This window comes from Pteropus medius, unplaced genomic scaffold (genome assembly GCF_902729225.1).
Source record: "Pteropus medius unplaced genomic scaffold, Ma_sr-lr_union100, whole genome shotgun sequence".
NCBI lineage: Eukaryota > Metazoa > Chordata > Mammalia > Chiroptera > Pteropodidae > Pteropus > Pteropus medius.
Genome location: NW_024344374.1, coordinates 4,345,328 through 4,363,111, shown reverse-complemented (window position 1 = coordinate 4,363,111; position 17,784 = coordinate 4,345,328). Strand labels below are relative to the sequence as shown.

Genomic DNA, 17,784 nt, shown 5'->3' with positions numbered 1-17,784 from the left:
TTCTAGCCTTCGAAACTCAGGGCAACTTTGCCACAATAAAAATATATTTTTAAAAAGATCTCAGGGCAGACATCGACGCCTTTGGAACGTCTTTCCTCCCTCCCTCCCTCCCTCTTTTCATCATGTGGATTAAATGCCCCTCATCAGGAATATCTGAACTCCCCGCAAAGCACACCGAATGAATTGTCTGTGAATCTAAGTCAGCTACCTCCTTTTCTCCTCACGAAGTGGTGTTGTGTCCAGAGACACAGCTCAATGCCTTTGCATTTTCTGATTCTAACCTCTGCCTGGTACTCAGTTGCACTTCTGCCATTTGATTCTCAAAGAGACCCCAAAATATTTTAAATACTTGTAATGAACTTCCTTTTTTGTGTATGCTAACTTAAGCTGGTTTCTGTCACTTGAGTCTAAAGAGTCATAATGAATGCATGATCCCCTGCTCACTGGTATCACAGTGTTACCTATGGGGACAGAGACAGTTGCCAGAGGCTTGCACACCAAGTATCTAGGAGCTCCATTCATGTCCTAGCTTCCGCTGAAGTTAGCCTTGGGGTAACCATGTGACCAGTTTTAGCCAATGGACTATGAACAGAAATGATGGGTTTGACTTCTGTGCCAAGGCAGTTAAGAGCCAATGTACCTCCAACATCTCTCTTTGCCCCACTGTGACAATAGTTTGTCCCATATAGTATGGCTATAAGAAGGAAGGGAGCTTCTTAACCTACATTGGACTGTACATGATCAAAAAGCCAAACTTTTTTTCATGATAAGCCACTGAGATGTGGGGGATTTGTTTAGTGTTTCTTATAACCCCAGCACCAGCCCCTACAAAGCCTGAGACATGAAGAATGCTCATTCAATGAATGTTGAATGAATTACAAGTGAATGAATCATTCCACCTGATGTTTCAACACCTCAAGTAAATCCACACTAGAAACTTCTAGAGCTGAAAATTGAGCATAGAATCTTCTAACTCCAAGCCAAGGACTTTTTGTGGATAGTCATCATCATGGTATAGAGATGATAGGAACTGTGAATTGACTCCGACATGTGGTAATTTAGCAGACAGGCAGTCTGTGTGTAGCTTTCTAGGACAACTATTCTGGAAAGTCATTTCTGGGAAAAGGCCCAAGAATTTACACAGCAGAGGAGAAAGACTTCTTTAAACATTGACTGCTTCTGTTGCTCTGGTCATGAAACTCTGAAAACAACACAAGTCAGAAGCTTCCTAGGGAACAGGGGAGCATCTATCCTTTCAAACATTTGACATTCCTGCTAACCAATTTCTCTGGCATGAACGAAGGGGTAAGTGAGTAGGGAAATTCTTAAAATCCCACAATTAGGCTCCCAAAGTCAGTACAGTTTCAGGGTGTAGAAACAAAATCTGTGACAACTTCAGTAAGTGTCTGAATTAACTGCAAACTCAGTAATAATAAATTTTGCTTTTCTATTGCCAGTGGGATGAGTTTACGGTGTGTCAGGTACAGAACTGGACTTAATCTATACGATTCTTTCTTATCCTTTACAGCAAAGTGACAAGGTACCTAATGTCATTGTGATTTTACAGGTGATGAAAATGGGTTCGGTGTAGTTGTGGAACTTGCTAAAGGTCACAGAGCTAGTAAATGGTTAATACAGTATTCAAACAAAGGCTTTTTAAAATCTAAAGCCCATGCTCTAGACTTTCGGATGTGGCCAATGTGATTCTTTTATTCAAAAGTCTCAGAAACCCATTGTGAACTGGTTTAGACAAAAGGACTTTATTGGTTTACAGAATTCAAGAAGGATTAAGTGACAATCCAATGAAAGGACAAGGATAGCACTGGGCTTCCAGAGACACTGTACCCAGAAGCCTGAATGCTGCCAGCAGTCCCTCACTCTCCATCTCTCTGCTCCTCTCAAGGTCACCTTCATTTTCTCTCTCGCACAGTGTGTTTCTACCACACAACAGTCAACATGGCTGCCGACATGTCCCATACCTCACATCCCTCAGCTCCTACCAGGAGAGAGGATTTGACCTGCCTCGGTTTCAATTTGAAAAGCCCAGGGCAGGAACCAGTTGGCCATCTTCGGTCCAGTACCTTCTCTGTACCAATCCACTGACCATGGAGATGAGTCATCTAAGAATAAGGCAGCTCCTTGTTTGGAAGAGGATAAAGTGTCTGAAAAACAAAAATGATCATAGGAAATAGAAAAACATTAAAGTGGAGAAAATACTCAGGAGGATAATCCTGTTATCTTTGAATATCTAAAGGGCAGTTATGTGTTAGAGGTGCTTTGGGTCACTATGGGGCCAATGGATACAAATTTCTAGGAGACAGATTTCAGGTTCAGATTCAGCCTCCATTGAGTGCTTCCCATGTGCGAGCTGTTATATTTCCTTTCACATGTATCATCTCTTAATCCTCACAACAAAATCTGTAGATAAGTTTTATTGCTTCTATTTTACATGTGAGAAAACCGACCAACATAAATTGACCAAGTGGCAGAGATTTGAGTCCATGTGTTCTGTCCCTGCTCTTTCCATTGTGTCATTCTGCTTCTTCACATACAACTCCCTAATCATTTCTGCTCAAAGTGAGACGGGTTTTTCCAGGAGTAAGGGGCTGCCCACGCCTGAAGGTACCCTTGCAGAGGTCAAATGGCCATCTTCCTAGAATTTGATAAAAATTATTTCAAAATGGGAGACATATGTTTGGACTAGACAGCCCCTAAGGTCCATCCCAACTCAGAATCAATAAATTCTTCAAGCTTTTACAATTTTTTTAAAAAATTCTACTGGCTCTCATTCACCTGGTTCTTCACATCACTCTCTACCCTCTGCACTCTGCTCTGAGCCTCCATAACGCCGACCTGTATGCCTTGCAGCATGGTTTCCCTGCCCTCTGGTTTCCAGTGAGTTCAATCAGGTAGGGATCTCCAGCAGGAGATTAGAGGAGGGAGGTGAGTGACTCTGAGAGGTCACCTTTGGTTGGGCTGTTGCCCCAACTGAAGGTCACTGCTCCTCTCAGGGTGGCCTGCTCTGCACAACTCTTGCCCCTTCTGGGTTCTGCTAACTCCTCCCTCATCTCTTCTCTCAGCCTAAGGATGGGACAGGTCTGTTGTTTCTATACCCCAGGTCCTACAGCACCCCTTGCCCCCAACCAAATCCCCACACTTTTGCAATTAATCCCTTTGTCAGTGAACCTTCCACACACTGTTCTAATCTGAGTACGCCATCTGTTTCCTATCGAGACCCTGACTGATGAAACAACTTTTTCCAAATTATAGATTCTATATTCTAATTACATTTTCTACATGCTCAGTGTGGGCCTTTCAGATGTAGACTAAAGTAAAAAATAAAAAACCATCTATAATCTCCTAAAGATAGCTCACATTTGGGACATTTCTTTCTAACCTTTTTAGAGCATGCATTGCATCTGTTTTTTAAGGTTTATTATTATTATTATTATTATTATTATTATGTTAAGATATAAACAACAAAATTTATCATTTTAACCATTTTTAAGTATACGATTTGGTGGCATTAAACACATTCTAAATGTTGTGTAACCATCACCACTATCTATTTCCAGAACTTTCTCTAAAAGGACTTTATTTTTTAGAGCAGTTTCAGGTTCACAGCAAAACTGAGAGGAAGGTACAGAGACTGCCATGTACCCTTGTCCCCACACATGCATGGCCTCCCCCGTGATCAGCATCCCCACCAGAGTGGTACATTTTTACAGTCGATGAACCTACACTGACACATCATAATCACCCAAAGTCCATAGTTTACATTAGAGTTCACTCTCGGTGTTGTACGTTGTATGGATTTGGACAAATGTACAAAGTCATGTATCCATCATTATAATACCACAGAGTATTTCTACTGCCCCCCAAAATCCTCTGTTCTCTGCCTACTCATCCCTCCCTGCCTTACAAATGCTTTTTTACATAGTATATAGCTCAATGTATATGTAATTTCATTAACATGATTGTGTCATGAGCACTTGCCCATATCATTAAAAAGTCTTTCATAAACATTATACTTCTAAGTTCTATGTTATAATGTACTATGATTATTTTTCCACTTCCCTATTTAGCTTATCTATAACTTTTTTGCTATTATAAATGTCACTGCTATGATTACTATAATTCATGTCTCAGTCCAAATTTCTGATTATTTCCTTAGGTCCTTCAAAATTTTGACACTCGGGTAATGCCCAATACATTATATACACTAGAGGGAGCTTGAGAGTTTTCAGAAACAATAGTTTTCTATGTGCTGGTAAAGAATGAAAATAACCTGCCAAGACTGGCAGAAATGTTAAAGGCATTTGAGGGCTTCCCTTCACCACTGGCAAAGCTATGCCTGATCTCATAATAAAACAATGTGGGCATTTTTTTTTTTTTCCCAGGCCTCATCCCATCTTGGGTCGGGAGCAGAGCTCAGTTGGTTATTTTGGCTGACGACAAGTGTAGTCAGGAATCTTTCGATCTGTAGATGACCAATGGCTGACTGCAAAAGCCATCCTCAATCTATGAAGAAAGGCTATGTTGAGAGGGCTCTAGCCCAGCCCCAGGGGACCACAGGCCCTGAGCCAAAGGCCAGATAGTGTTGTGGAGCTCGTTGTACGGTTCTCTGCAGCTGCAGCAACTGCACTGGAGACACTGTGGTGGGTAACTGTCCTTGGGTCACCAACAAATGAGTGGGTGGCAAGCCATGTGACTAAGGCTCTTGGACTGACTTAGTGGAGGTGGGGCAGGGGCCTGAGGTCTAGAACTTTTAGAGCCTCCTCTGAGCCCCCTCCCAGCTTTCTTAGAGCAGAAGATTCTGACACAAAGAGAGCCAGCCCAGAGCCATGCAGCCAACAGGGGCTGGGCAAGTGGAGAAGAGAGGGAAAAGTGACCTGAGAATATGGAGTACTGCTGCTCCTCCCCCCAGAATTAAGATGGCACCATCTGCTGCCCTTGGCCTGAAGACTTTGCCTCGTCTTCCCAGGGATTGACCCCACTTGGCTTACTATATTCGACTTGCTCATTTATGCAGGGGATGAACTAAGTCCCTCTTTCCTTAAAACTGTAAACATAGGAAGAGTTTTGACTATACACCAGAGCACTCACAGAACCTAGCAGGGCAGTGGGTTTTCACAGTTGGCATAAATGGTAAGTTTTGGGGAAGATGTTCTCTAGCCAGGCTCAAGGACCTGTACTTTTAAATGCTAAAAGCGGCACAAGTTGGGTTAAAGTAAGACTTTCCCCTAATAATCATGCTTCTCAATCTTAACTGCATAAAATCACCTGGAGAGTTTTTAAAACTCTCTACTCCCAGAGCAATCACATCACAATCTCTGGGGATGGGATTCATTCAACTGTGGTCGTAAAGGTCCCCAGCTGATTCCAATATGTAGCTAAGGTTGAGAGCCGCTGGCCTTAAAAAGACTGAAAGAAGGCCAAGGCTTTAATGGATTGATGGCCATATAAATTTTATAGCCATATTTTCAGTCTGTACTTGGGTGTTTTATTTTTTTAAATCTTGCTTTATAATATTATCTGGCCTTCATTGGCAAAGCCAAATAGAGACCTATAAACAAGTTATAATTCTAATAGTTAAATTTAATGAAGAATTAAATACCTTGTGTCACTGTGTTTTGTGAGTTTTCTCTGTCTGAGGAAAGTTTCATTAGCTGGCACACCCATGGCCACCTTTTTTCATGGAGCAGGCAGATGGCTTAGAAGAATGAGCAGAAAGGTCAGAATTCATTAAAGCAAAAACTTAAAGATAGCTGGTTGAAAAGCTAGAGGAACATCAGATAGGCACTCAATGTGAGGACTATGCATTTTAGGGACAGTAGTAGTATAGCTTCCTAAGGCCAGGGGTGGGACAAGGTCGGGAGCTTACCCGGGTGGCATACCAACATTCAGGAATCTCTTAGATTGGACTCTGGTTTGAGCTGCAGGCAGGAAAGCCAAGATTCATCAAATCCCAGAGCCTCGACATTCAGCTATCTATTTTCTGCATCCTCTCCTCTCTTCGATCTCAGCCACCCTTCTCTTTGGTCTTTCAAGGAGTAGCGTGAGGTCCAGAAAGAGCAGGGGTCAGACCGATGTGAGTTCACAGCCTAGCTCCATCATTTATGAGCTGTGTGACAGTCATGAAACTTTTAACCTCACGAGATTCCGTTTCCGATTTATGAATTTAGCAAGTGATCTCAGAACATGGACTGCTGCTGTGTCAACCCTGCATCACCCACGAATGAGATGGGATCTTCTGTTCCCCTTGGATTAAGGACTTTGCCTCTTCCGCCTGGGTTCATCTTCCCTAGGACTGGCCTTTCCTGGCCAGCTCTATTCGACTTGCTCATTTGGGCAAGAGAGAAATAAAGTCAGTAAAATCCTTAGGCTCAGGTGAGAGGGGCCCCTGCTCTGGTCTCCATGATCTATAGTGTCCTCTTCTGGGGTTCCTTTGCCTATATTTCTCCCTGCTGGGTGAGGGGTTCATGGAACCAAAGGGACCTGTCCCTTAGGACCCATGTTCCCCATGTAAGCCACATTACAGGGGCCAGGCCCCTGAAATTCCATGTTCAAATGGGCCCGAACCTTCTGGAGTCTGTGAAGGTTGCTCCCAGATCCATCCTCTTGAGGATGTACTACTCTGTCTGAGGTCTGATGGAGGCCTAGGGCAGCTGTTGGAGAGGGGGTCATGGGGACAGAGGTAGACAGCAGAGACATCTGGTTACCATACAGGTATGTGTCCTCCTAGTGGCTTAGGACTGAGTCCTGGTTGAATAGAAAAGCGGCTGTTCTCCCCAAATCACCACATTTCAGCTCAGAACTCTGATGAGCCTAAGAATTCTAAATTCAAACTTGACCTCCCCGACCATTATGAAGGTATTTGTCCATTTAGGAGGTTAGCACATACTTATCTTTAACAGCGTCTTAGCTTGATTTTTAACTTGAAAACATTGAAGCATATGGTATGTGATATGTGGACCTCCCTTTGTCTTCTACCTCTGGTCCTGCAAATGTTACAGGCAGAGAAAACAATCCTGTCAGTTCTGTTGCTATGAGGATTAAATGCAAAAATAAATTATATGAGTGCATAGTAGGTGCTCAGGAAAGATTATTCTCTTTTCCTTCTGGCTCATCAAGGTCACTCAAAAACATCAGTTGCAGAAAAGACTCCTTCTCTAGGTAGGGCCACCACCTTCCTTTTTTTTTTTGGTTCTAGAGTGTAGCTGCATACTGTGTTGACTTAGAGGGCTTAATGTGTCCTCAGGCCTTTCCACTGACAGGTTGATCCAATTTGAGAGGTGAGGCCGGATCCCTCAGTTAACTGTGGCCAGAAAAAGGCTCTTATGCCAACCAGGAAGGCTGCAGGCCCCTTCTGAAGTGGCTGTGGGGTGAGGCAGGCTTCAGGAACCCAGGTCTTCCGTGAGTCCTGTAATCTGGCCATACCTAGGGAAAGAGGTTTCTGGGTGTGGGAGGCAGAGAAGGTAAAGCAGCCCCTGTGGGGACTCTAAGAGCTGTCTGTAGAGGTACATTGGTCAGAGCTCAGGAGTGATACCTGGAAAACCAGCAGTGCTTCCTCAAGGGCCGGGAAGGGGGGAGATGGGGGAGGGGAGTGACTGATCTGGGACTCTGAGATTTAGGACTCAGAGAAGCCAAACTTCCCTGATAAGTTGGAACCAGCAGAACTGGTTCACTCTGCTGTATATCTCAAATTGCTGTAGTGTATCGACTTTGTACTTTGAAAGCACCCATTTATTGTCTGCATTTTAAACAGTAAGTAGGAGTATGCTTAAGCCATCAGAAAATGGGGCTGGGTGAAGGAGGACACAGCAGGCAGAGGAAACAGTGTGTGCATAGAGCTGGAGGCATGGAAGAGGTGATGTTTCAAAGGAGGTGATGCGTGGAAGATGAAACAGAGTGGTAGGGGGATGGAAACAGGAGGCCGCAAAGATAATCGGGCCATGCCGAAATGGCTTTGAAGCATTCTGACATTGCTTCACCGATCACAGAGAAAAACGCGCTTAAGACTCCATAAAATGATTTCCTTCTCATTAGAAAACTCGTTTCCTATAAACTTTAGGAAATATTTTCATATTGTTACAACATGTCAAGGAATGTGTAACCCAGGTTATCAGTTGAACCTCATGCTGATTAAACCTCTTGAATCTATCAACTATATGTCTCTCTATTTTTTTTAAAGTCACCAGAAATAGAAATTTATGTAGAAACAAGGAAAACTTATTTTTCAATCACAGAGAAGTTCGTCTGATAAGTTTTGTGTCCCACTTAGTTTTAGGAAACAGATCCCTGAAAATCGCTGTTAAAAAACATTCCTGGAACCTCAGGATATCAAAAAACAAATTCATTTTACTAATATTTGCAATGTATTCAAGTGCTAAAGAGGGCTGTAACTCAGGAACAAGATTTATGTGGTTATCCAGGATAGCCGTTATGCTTCCTAAAGATCAAGAAATGTAGGCTCACTTTGAGGCAAAGTATGAAAGCCTTTAGATTCACCTGCCAAATTTTATCCAAAGGGTGGAAGTTAGAGATGCAGTAAATTTGCCTCCATACCTATCCTGCTACACTACTGCCCCCATGCATACTTTGGCTCTCTATTGCTCCTCACTCTAAACCCAGGTTGGTTAATTTTGATGATAAAACATTACTGGTTCTTTATTCCTATTGTTGGTATAAATGCAGCATTGTTTATTTGCCAAATGCCTGAGAGGCAGAGATCTAATTAATCTATTAAGGCTTCTCTTGGAAAAAAGTCAAACCTTTCAGATGGGAAAGCTGGGTCGATATGATCAGTGTGTTTTGCAATGGGCCTGGCCTGATTGCTCCAGACAAATCAGATGATCTCTGCTCAGCAAGTTCTGAGGCTCAGGCAAGCTGGGTGTAGCAGGCTGGGAATGCAGAAGAGGGAATACTTCTGTTTGCGGATATTAGGCAAGAGGGGTCTGTAGCATCCCCCAGGCCAAAGCGGATATTAGGCAAGAGGGGTCTGTAGCATCCCCCAGGCCAAAGCCCGATGCCCTTCTCAGTGGAACAGCGAGGCCTGTGTCTTCAGAACTGGGACTAGACTAAGGGAAAATGCAGCTGGAAGTGGGGCCTCAGGTACCCCCATAACATGTCCCTGTAATCTTTCGGTGTACTTGAGGGTGAAGGTCAGCTCTGCTGAGTGAAACTCCCTTGAGTGTTTTCCTGACAGGCATGGCCACTCGTGGTAAGGGAATTAAAATGACACGCACCTCTCCCGCCCCCACCAAAGGCTCCCGGGGCATCTTGGTACTGGTAGTTGGCCTGGTGGGAGTGGGGACTTTGGTTTGGTTTATTTTTAAGCTACACCTTTTCATGTTTTCCTCAGACCTTAATGGCATTTGAACCTTGGACTGATCGCCCCTTTTAAAGCTCCTCTGCATTATAGGGACCCAGACATGAATTGTAGGCTCATCGAAGTGACAACTATGGCTACTTGGCTAGAAAAGTAGGAAAAGGAGAAACCCATTAACCCCCTCTCCCCCCTCTGCAAAGTGAGACAACCTGGGGAGCTCTCCACCCAAGAAGCCTCTGAGTGGTGACTTAGTCCTCCTCGGAGGACCTTGATTACCCAGTTTTGGCTCTCTAGATCTCCAAGCAAAATGCTAAACCATCAAGAGATTTCCAAACTGGCTTTGTGAAATCTGTCCCCACGGGGTGGGCACAGGGTGACCAACATTTGGCAAGGAGTAGCAGGAAGGAAACACAGCTTACTCCATGGCTCTGACAGCACTTTCTGGAATATTGGAAATGGTCTACATTCGCATTGTCTAATATCGTGGCCACTAGACACACGTGGCTATTGAGTGCTTGAATATGGTTAGTACCACTGATGAACTGAATTTTTCATTAGGTTTTTGTATTGTCCATTTTTGTCGTTGCTGTTCCATTGACATTAACTTTTTAAAAAGCCACACGTGGTTAGTGGCTCTTGTCCTAGACAGCACGGCAAGAACTTTGTTGACCTTGAGATTCTAAGGGAGGGAGGGCAGCTTCTGTTCCTTCTGGCCTCCTCTTTTTTTTTCTTGCTTCCCTGGAAATTCAGCTCCTTCTCATTCCTCTATCGCTGGCAGCTCTGTCATCGAGGCCTCCCCCTACTGCACTGGCCAAACTTTAGCACAAAGCAACTTTACATCCTTCTGTTTTCAAGAGTGGGTATGGCTTTCTCTGAGCAGGATTAGGTTGGCAAGGATGGCTGAAGCTGAGCATGATATTCCAAACTGCTAATTTAATCAAATCATTTGGGAAAGTGCTACTTAAAACCCTGACATGAGGGAAAGCGACATTTCTGAAATTTGTGGGAGGCCAAAATCCATGCTATTGGAGGTTGAGTTCGCTAATTGTCCCAGTGGTTGTTTATTAAATAGCTATAGAATAGTTCTTTCTCTCTGTCAGAGCACTTGGCCAAGAAAGAAGTCTCATTTGCTGAGATTTTCTGCTGCGACCCAATCTAAAAATTCAGCCTGATTTCTTGTCAACTGGAACTTTGGAATTACATAATCTATTTTTCCCCAAAAAATCCACAGGATATTTTCATCATTGCCTTTGCAGGCAAACTGTCCCATACAGAGATCCTGTGAAAAGAGAGAGAGGCAGGTAGGCATAGGGGACTCCATTTTGTACGATTCTGTTCAACCATGTACAATTGGTTGGATCAGGGCTGGGCACCGACCCCAGAGCAGCCGATTTCATAGGCTGGCCAATGACCGGGCACAAAAGAATATTTTCCAACCAGATCCCCTCTGTCTGGACTTAAAACTAGAAGCAGAGAGAATCTGACACTAGAAATGGCAGATGAGGGATGAGAGGGGTGGAGCCAAAATATAATGGCCGAGGTGGGGAGCTTTCGGCCAGAAGATGATTTTGCACAAAAGGGTTGAGCCTTGGAATCTGTTTTTAAAATTCCTCAGTCGAGTCAAACCCACTAACATCCAGTTTATTTTAATTCCACGGATACCTCCAACAGCACACTTTTATCTCAACTCACACCTCCTGTTTTGACACTTTAACAAGGATGTCAACAGAATTTTGCTACAGTTGATAATACTTCAGTGTAAGGCTTTCTATTTAATATTTCTTTAGGATAGATGGCTAGTAGTGGGATCACTAGTCAAAGAGATGCTTATATTTGTGGTTCTTGCTACATATTGCCTTCCAATGGGTTGTGGAAATTTAGTGTCATTAGTTAACTATGTCAGTTTTACTACAATTTGCCAGCATCAGGAATACCATTTTGCATTTCCACTTAATAACCCCATTTTTTAAAGTAAATGTCAGGAAGTGCCTCAAATCTGCTTCAATTTGCATTATCTTTGATTATAGTTAAGATAATCATTGAGATAATGTTTGCCATTGCTGTGGTTACTATGTGTGTTTTTTTTTTCTCCCTGAGTTTCCAAAAGCAACGTCTTCTCGATACCCCCTTCTCCTACTATTACACCTTTGTCTCCTATATTATCTAAAACACAGCATAGCTTTTAACATTTCCAGTGGCAGCACCCTAACACCCATACCCATCAGAAAAGCAACCTTTTTTCCATTTTAGCTCAATCTCTATTGTAGTAGTTTCCAGCAGTGTTTTGCACACAATGACACACAGGCTTGTCCAGTAACCATTGACACTTTGGTATGTGGCCAAAAATAAGACAACTGGCTTAAACAAAATTAAATTAATTTCTTAACTGCAGGACTTCTTAGAGCCTTCAACATGCCTTTAACAAATGCTCAACAAACCTCTAAGAGGGGAATATACAAGATACTTTTTCCAATCTGTTTTACCTGCCATAGAATACTTGTATGCTGAAGCATACTAAAGGACTTGGGTCCTGAAGAAAGTGCTTTAAGAAAACTTGCTCTGACATAGAGGTAACACCCACACTAAATTCAGTGTGTATTCAGCGTACTGGATTCGACACACAGTATTCAGCATACTGGAACAGGGGAAAAACATGGTATCCCACAGTTACTTCACTTCAGATACTGAAACTCAGTGGTAAAACACAGGCACGTCTTAAGAAATGCATTAAATAATATATTTGAAAAGTTAGCAAGGATATTGGATAGATATTTTGTGGTGTGAAAAGTATAATTACAAGGTGGCATGTGCAAAAAGATCTTGCTTTTGTTTAGAAAAAAATGTGTGTTATATTACTTGTTTGTCACCTCTAACTCCCACCACCGCTAGATTATAAGTTTCTGTGGGCAAGAATGTCAAATCATACAGACTATTTTAAGTTTGCTTAAAATTCTAGGATGTGTTTATATTGGTAGACTATCATATTTGTTTATTATGCTGTCATGTTAATGCTTTATATTTTATTTAAAAAGGTGTTTATATTATACTTTTTTGTTTTACTTACAGAATGCTGTTTACTTAGTAATAAAGTTACATATATAAAAAAATGGAGCTATATATGAGAAAATAGAGAAAAATGTTTGGAAAGATATTTATATATCAAAATGATAACTGTTTTTTTTTGAATGGTAGGATTATGTTATTCTTTAAAATGCTTGTCTCTCTCTACTAAATATTGCCTGAGAAGAATGTTTTCACAATGAGTATCTGTTAGTTTTTAATCAAGGGGGAAATAGCTATTTTTATTTGGGGGGGAAAAAAGCAATAAGGGAAAATAACATTTGAACATCTATTGTGCCCCAGGCACTTTAACTGACATCATTTAATCCTCCCAGATAAGGAAACTGAGGCACAAAGAGCTTAATTGACTCGCCAAGCTGTCTTTCACAGTATCTGCACCATTGTCCATTCCCTACAGGAGAAATACAAGGTTTCCACATTTTCCACATCCTCTTCAACCATTATTTTTGTATTTTTTCATAAAAGCCATCCTAAAGGGTATGAAGTGGTATGTCCTCCTAGTTTGTTTGTTTGTAACCAATCACTTATTTTCTTTTAAAAACACAGCTATTTCCTTGTGGTTTTGATTTGCGTTTCCCTAATGATTAGTGATGTTGAGCATCTTGCCAAGTGCTTTTTGGCCATTTGTATATCTTTTTGGGAGAAAGATCTTTTCAAATCCTTTGGCTACTATTGAGTTGAGTTGTTTTGTTGTTGAATTGTAGGTGTCTTTTACATATTATGAATATTCATCCCTTATCAAATATATGATTAGCAAATATTTTCTCACATTCTGTGGGTTTTCTTTTTACTCTCTTGATAATGTCCTTTGATGAACAAATGTTTTTTTGATTTTGATTTTGATTGAATTAAGTCCAATTTATCTATTTTTTGCTTTTTTTTGCATGTATTTCTGGTGTCACAACCAAGAAATCACTGTCAAACAATGTGTGGATGGGAGGAAACAAAGCCTAACAAGCAGTGGAGCACTCTTCTTGAGGGATTTTGGGCAAGAGCCATTTTTATAGAATGTTAAAAGAGGCAACGCACAAACAGGATATGATTGGCTAGAAGACTGGGGATTTCTTTACAAGGCTGTGGCGGGAGGAGGGGGATCTATTTTTTTGAGTAAGCTAGCTAAAGCTGAGTTAGAGAACTATGATTGACATATTGAGGTTTCCTTGACAGTGAGGCGTTTCCTGTAAGTGCAGGCTGACTTAGATTTATAATTTTGATGTGGGCCAGGCCACTAAATGGCCTCTATTTTGTGGGTCTCTATATAGAAACTTTGTCAAAGTTTTATAGTTTTAGTTTTATGTTTAATTCTTCGGTTCATTATAAGTTCATTCTCACCTGTAGTGTAACATAAGGGTCTAACTCCATTCTCCAGTTTACCTGGCACCATTTATTGAAAACACTGTTCTTTCCTCTTTGAATGGTTTTGGCACCCTTGCTAGAGCAGAGATGGGAAACCAGCTCTGTCAGACTTCAAGCAGTACAGCTTTTTTGTAGTAGAGTGTGTGCCCCAGTTTTCCCTAAAGCAGTCTTTCTCTCTCTTCCAGACCCAGGAGGGCTGTCATAGGACAGGCCTGCAGAGCTCCTGACTTGCCTCCCAGGTGGGGAGAGGAGGCTTCCGGCATCGCCCAAGGGCAGCCCTGCTGCAGTCAGGCCGCTCCTGCTCCCTCCTAGGCTGCCACACTGCTGACCCCGCCTGGCTCAAGGACTGGCCAGACCGGTTTGCAGGGTTTCTGTTCTCTGGAGACTGGTTCTCTGTCCACAGTGGTGGCTTGCTTTCTCTCTCTTCGGCTGTACTTCTGAAAAACCTTCTCTCTCTCTCTCTCTCTCTCTCACTCTCTCTCTCTCTCTCTGTCCTCTCTTCCCTCTCTCCCAGCCCCTGCATGGTCCCTGTCAACCCCCAGGCCAAAGGCTCAAGGCCACCAACTTCACTTCCACTCCCATGCCCAAGGCTTGGGGCCCCTGTCCTCTCCTAGGCCCCCTGCCAGGCCAGCCAGGCTCTGACCCAGACAGTTTTTATTTTTTAATGGATATAAAATTATCCATAATTACATGAACAGAAAGGCTAACCATAATAATTCACATTTATTGGGTCCTTACCAGACATAGTCGACATACTTCATGTTGTTTATTTCTCACATACTTCATGTTGCTTGTTTCTCTTTGACAGTAATAGTTGATACTATTATTACTCCCTGTTAACAGATGAGAAACCAAGGTGAGAGGGCTCAGATTCTGTGCACGAGGTCACATAGCAAGTAAGCAGCACAGCCAGAATTCAAATGCCACCTCTGAACAATGCTTCTGCGCTCGACTCTCTGATGCCCACTCTCACTTGGTGACCATGGATATTTAATGGACATCCATGTGTGCCAGCTAGTGTGTGTGTGTGTGTGTGTGTGTGTGTGTGTGTAAAAGAGAGCAGTTGTGGGGAAAGGGAGGAGGAGAGGGGGGCAACAGAAGCCCCAGGAGAAGCAAATAACTAAGGTTGGGCATGGTGGGCAGGGGTAGAATTAAGTCTCAAAGTTAGTTTTCAGACCCCAGTGGGCATTTGTCTGACTGTAGAGGTGGGGGAACAGGCTAAGGGGAGACAGCCAATAACTGAGGTTACTTGAAATGAAAGTTCTGGAACACGCACCCAGGACCACTCACCAGGTGACCTCCCCCTTCCTCTGGCCTGGCTCTGTTCTCCACTTCTGTCCTCTCAAACCCTCCTGGCCGGAATCGCCAGTGCTGCTTTCCCAGCAGGCTCAGGGCTTCCGGGTTCTGAAGGAATCCCCCCAACTATCACTGCATGGGGCAGGGGATGAAGAGGTAAATGAGGCATGGCTTCCACCTTCACGGAGCTCTCAGTCTGAGAGGGAAGGGGACTCGCCAGCCAGAAACCCTATGACACTTGCCTTCCTCGCCTCCACGGCCCATCCATCACCACATCACATTGGGTTTACCTCCTTATTAGCTCGCTGGTCCAAGCAGCCATCATCTGCAAACTGCGAAGGACTGACAGCTCTCAGCACAGAGAGGTTGTTCAATTTACGTGGCAGAGGGAGATACATGTGCATCTGGTACTGTAAGGACAGAGGCAGAACACAACCAGGTTTGTCTAGAGAGAGTCAGAAAGGGCTTTACAGAGGGGGCCACTCTGGGGTTCTGAAGGGTGAATAAGAGTTTGCAGGTGGGAAAATATATTTGAGGGAGATAGATTTAGCATATAAAGACTCGAAGGGAGCTTTAGTGTGTCTGAAGAATGGCAACAATTTAGAATTCAGGATTGGTGAAGTGACAAAGCCAGGGCTACCGCAGCAGGCACGGCCAGATTAAGAAGGCTTCTGAGAGCGAGGGTGAACTCTGGTTTAACATTTGTTTGGTCTCCCCAACAAATATAGACTGGCTAAAAAGCTTTATGTGGAATTTGTCCAGATATGAAACATAGCTGGCTCTGAGCCCCCTTCCAGACTCATAGAGCTCTGCCGTTTTTACCAGTGTCCCTTGTCATCAGCCCTGCTGAAATGTTATAAATAGGGGAATGGCTGGGTCCATTTCCTTTTCAGAGTAGTTGGTTGCTCTGGGGCCTGGGTAAGGGATGGATTGGAGGGGGAGGGACTGCAGGGGAGGCTGAGGCAGTGGTCTAGAGGGTCGAGTAGTGGCCGTGGAAAAGTTGGGGATGGGGGCTTACAGACAGCAAGGGATGAGGGAGCAGGAGGTTCTAGAAATTTCTCCTGAGACTGCCGCAGTTGGCAGAGAGGCCCTGCCCAACTTGCCACACCAGGAAAGTCTCCTTGCCACTTCTCAGCTCTCCACCTTAAGAAGGAATACTAATCTGATTGGTCAGATTCCAGAGCGTCGGTTAGGTCAAGTTTACTTGTACGGGGGGTCAGTGAGCATTAAAAAAAAAGGACACGCAAAAATGTGATCCTCTCTTCTTTCACCCACACCTAAGTACACTTGCCTTTGCTTCTCTAGTCAGCTACTGACCAGAAGGAGGAAACGTCCCCCAAACAAAGGAGAGTTTAGAGAGAGGGAGAGGGAGAAAGAGAGGGAGAGGGAGAGGGAGAGAGAAAGGCCCTCCCAGGCCTTCAGGCAGGCCCTGGGCTCCATCCCAGCTTTATCAGAAGGCCCTGGCTGCTGGGCAGGCCCAGCAGAAACAAAGCACAGCTTGTATCTCCCACATTTGCCCTTGGTGCCTGTTTCCCTTGGGAATCAGAATGGGGAGTGGCAGGGCAGGGCAGGCCTGCAGTGGCTCCCATCTTAATATCATTAATATCATTAAAACCCCTGCCTTTATTTCTAACAGCTTAATCAAAAGGGAGAAAAGAGCTAAGGGAGAGGGAGGTGAAGGGATGAAAGAGAGGGTGGAGTCTTGAGGGTCAGAAACTGGCTCTGGGGAGAAAAGAAGAACAGGGCCCCCTCCCAGTGAGTCAGTGAGGGAGGGAGCTGGCGTGGCTGTAGGGAAGGGCCCGGTTTCAGTTTGGAGAGGGCCGTGAGGGAGGGAAAGAGGCCCGGCCTAATAGCTGTGAGATCCATAGGTTCTAGTCCTAGTGCGAGCCGCTGCTTACCAGCCAAGTCACCTCAGGCGAGCCCCACAACTTCTCTGAGCCCTGGTGTCCTCAGCTGTAAACTGGGATAGGAATGCCTCACAGCCGGGGTTGTCACGCAGAGTAATGAAATGCGGTCAGGTCTGTGACAGTAGTTCACAAACCACAAACCTCTGCACAGCATAAAGATGTGTTATCCTTTCTATTATTTTCTTGGGAATGAAAACCAGGGTGCCTCCGATAAACATCTTTCCATTCTCAGCTCCACCCAGCTTCTCTCCATCCAGCCTTCCCTCCAGCTTCAGAAAATGCGGTTAACTCCTTTCTGCGTACAGATACTCTCTCTGTGTTTGTTTCTTCCACCTTTTTTTCTCATTTGTTTTGGCCTCCTCAATATTAAAATAACCAGAACTCGCCCCAAACTCTGCTTGGTTCCCTTGGCCCTCCTTCTTCTAGCCTTATATTTTTCCAGGATCTTGCAGTTTATAAAGCTTTGTTTATTTTTTTGTATCGGTTACATTTTGTCATGTTGATGTCATCACAGAACTTTGAGGTTAGTAGTACTCACCCATTTTACAGATGAGAAAGTGAGTCTCACGCTGGAATTCAGCAGAAGTCCCGAAGAAGTTCTTTCTTGGATAACTCACTGCCTCCCTTTGAGGCAGCTTTTAAACTGAGTAGTCTGGATCTACCATCTCCATTCCCCTGTCTCCATTTTCTCTTAAACCAATATAACCCATTCACTGCTTCCACCATTGTACTCTCCTCAAGATCGCCAGGGCCACTAGCTTGTCCCCAGCCAGCCCACTTCAGAGGCCCCTCGCAGACCTCACTCCTCTCAAA

General features: G+C 43.8%; 1 long non-coding RNA gene across 2 annotated transcripts; it reads right to left on the bottom strand.

Annotated features, from left to right (window-relative positions):
* Nucleotides 1–1,508: 1,508 nt before the first annotated feature.
* Nucleotides 1,509–17,502, bottom strand: LOC120608730 (uncharacterized). Of its 2 annotated transcripts, XR_005654500.1 has the most exons (6): nucleotides 16,963–17,502; nucleotides 15,355–15,474; nucleotides 14,507–14,601; nucleotides 6,905–7,001; nucleotides 5,618–5,713; nucleotides 1,509–2,162 (listed from the first exon to the last, which is right to left on the bottom strand). It is a non-coding gene; the product is annotated as an uncharacterized LOC120608730 (long non-coding RNA). The 2 variants fall into 2 exon arrangements; XR_005654499.1 differs by lacking the exon at nucleotides 5,618–5,713.
* Nucleotides 17,503–17,784: the final 282 nt, after the last annotated feature.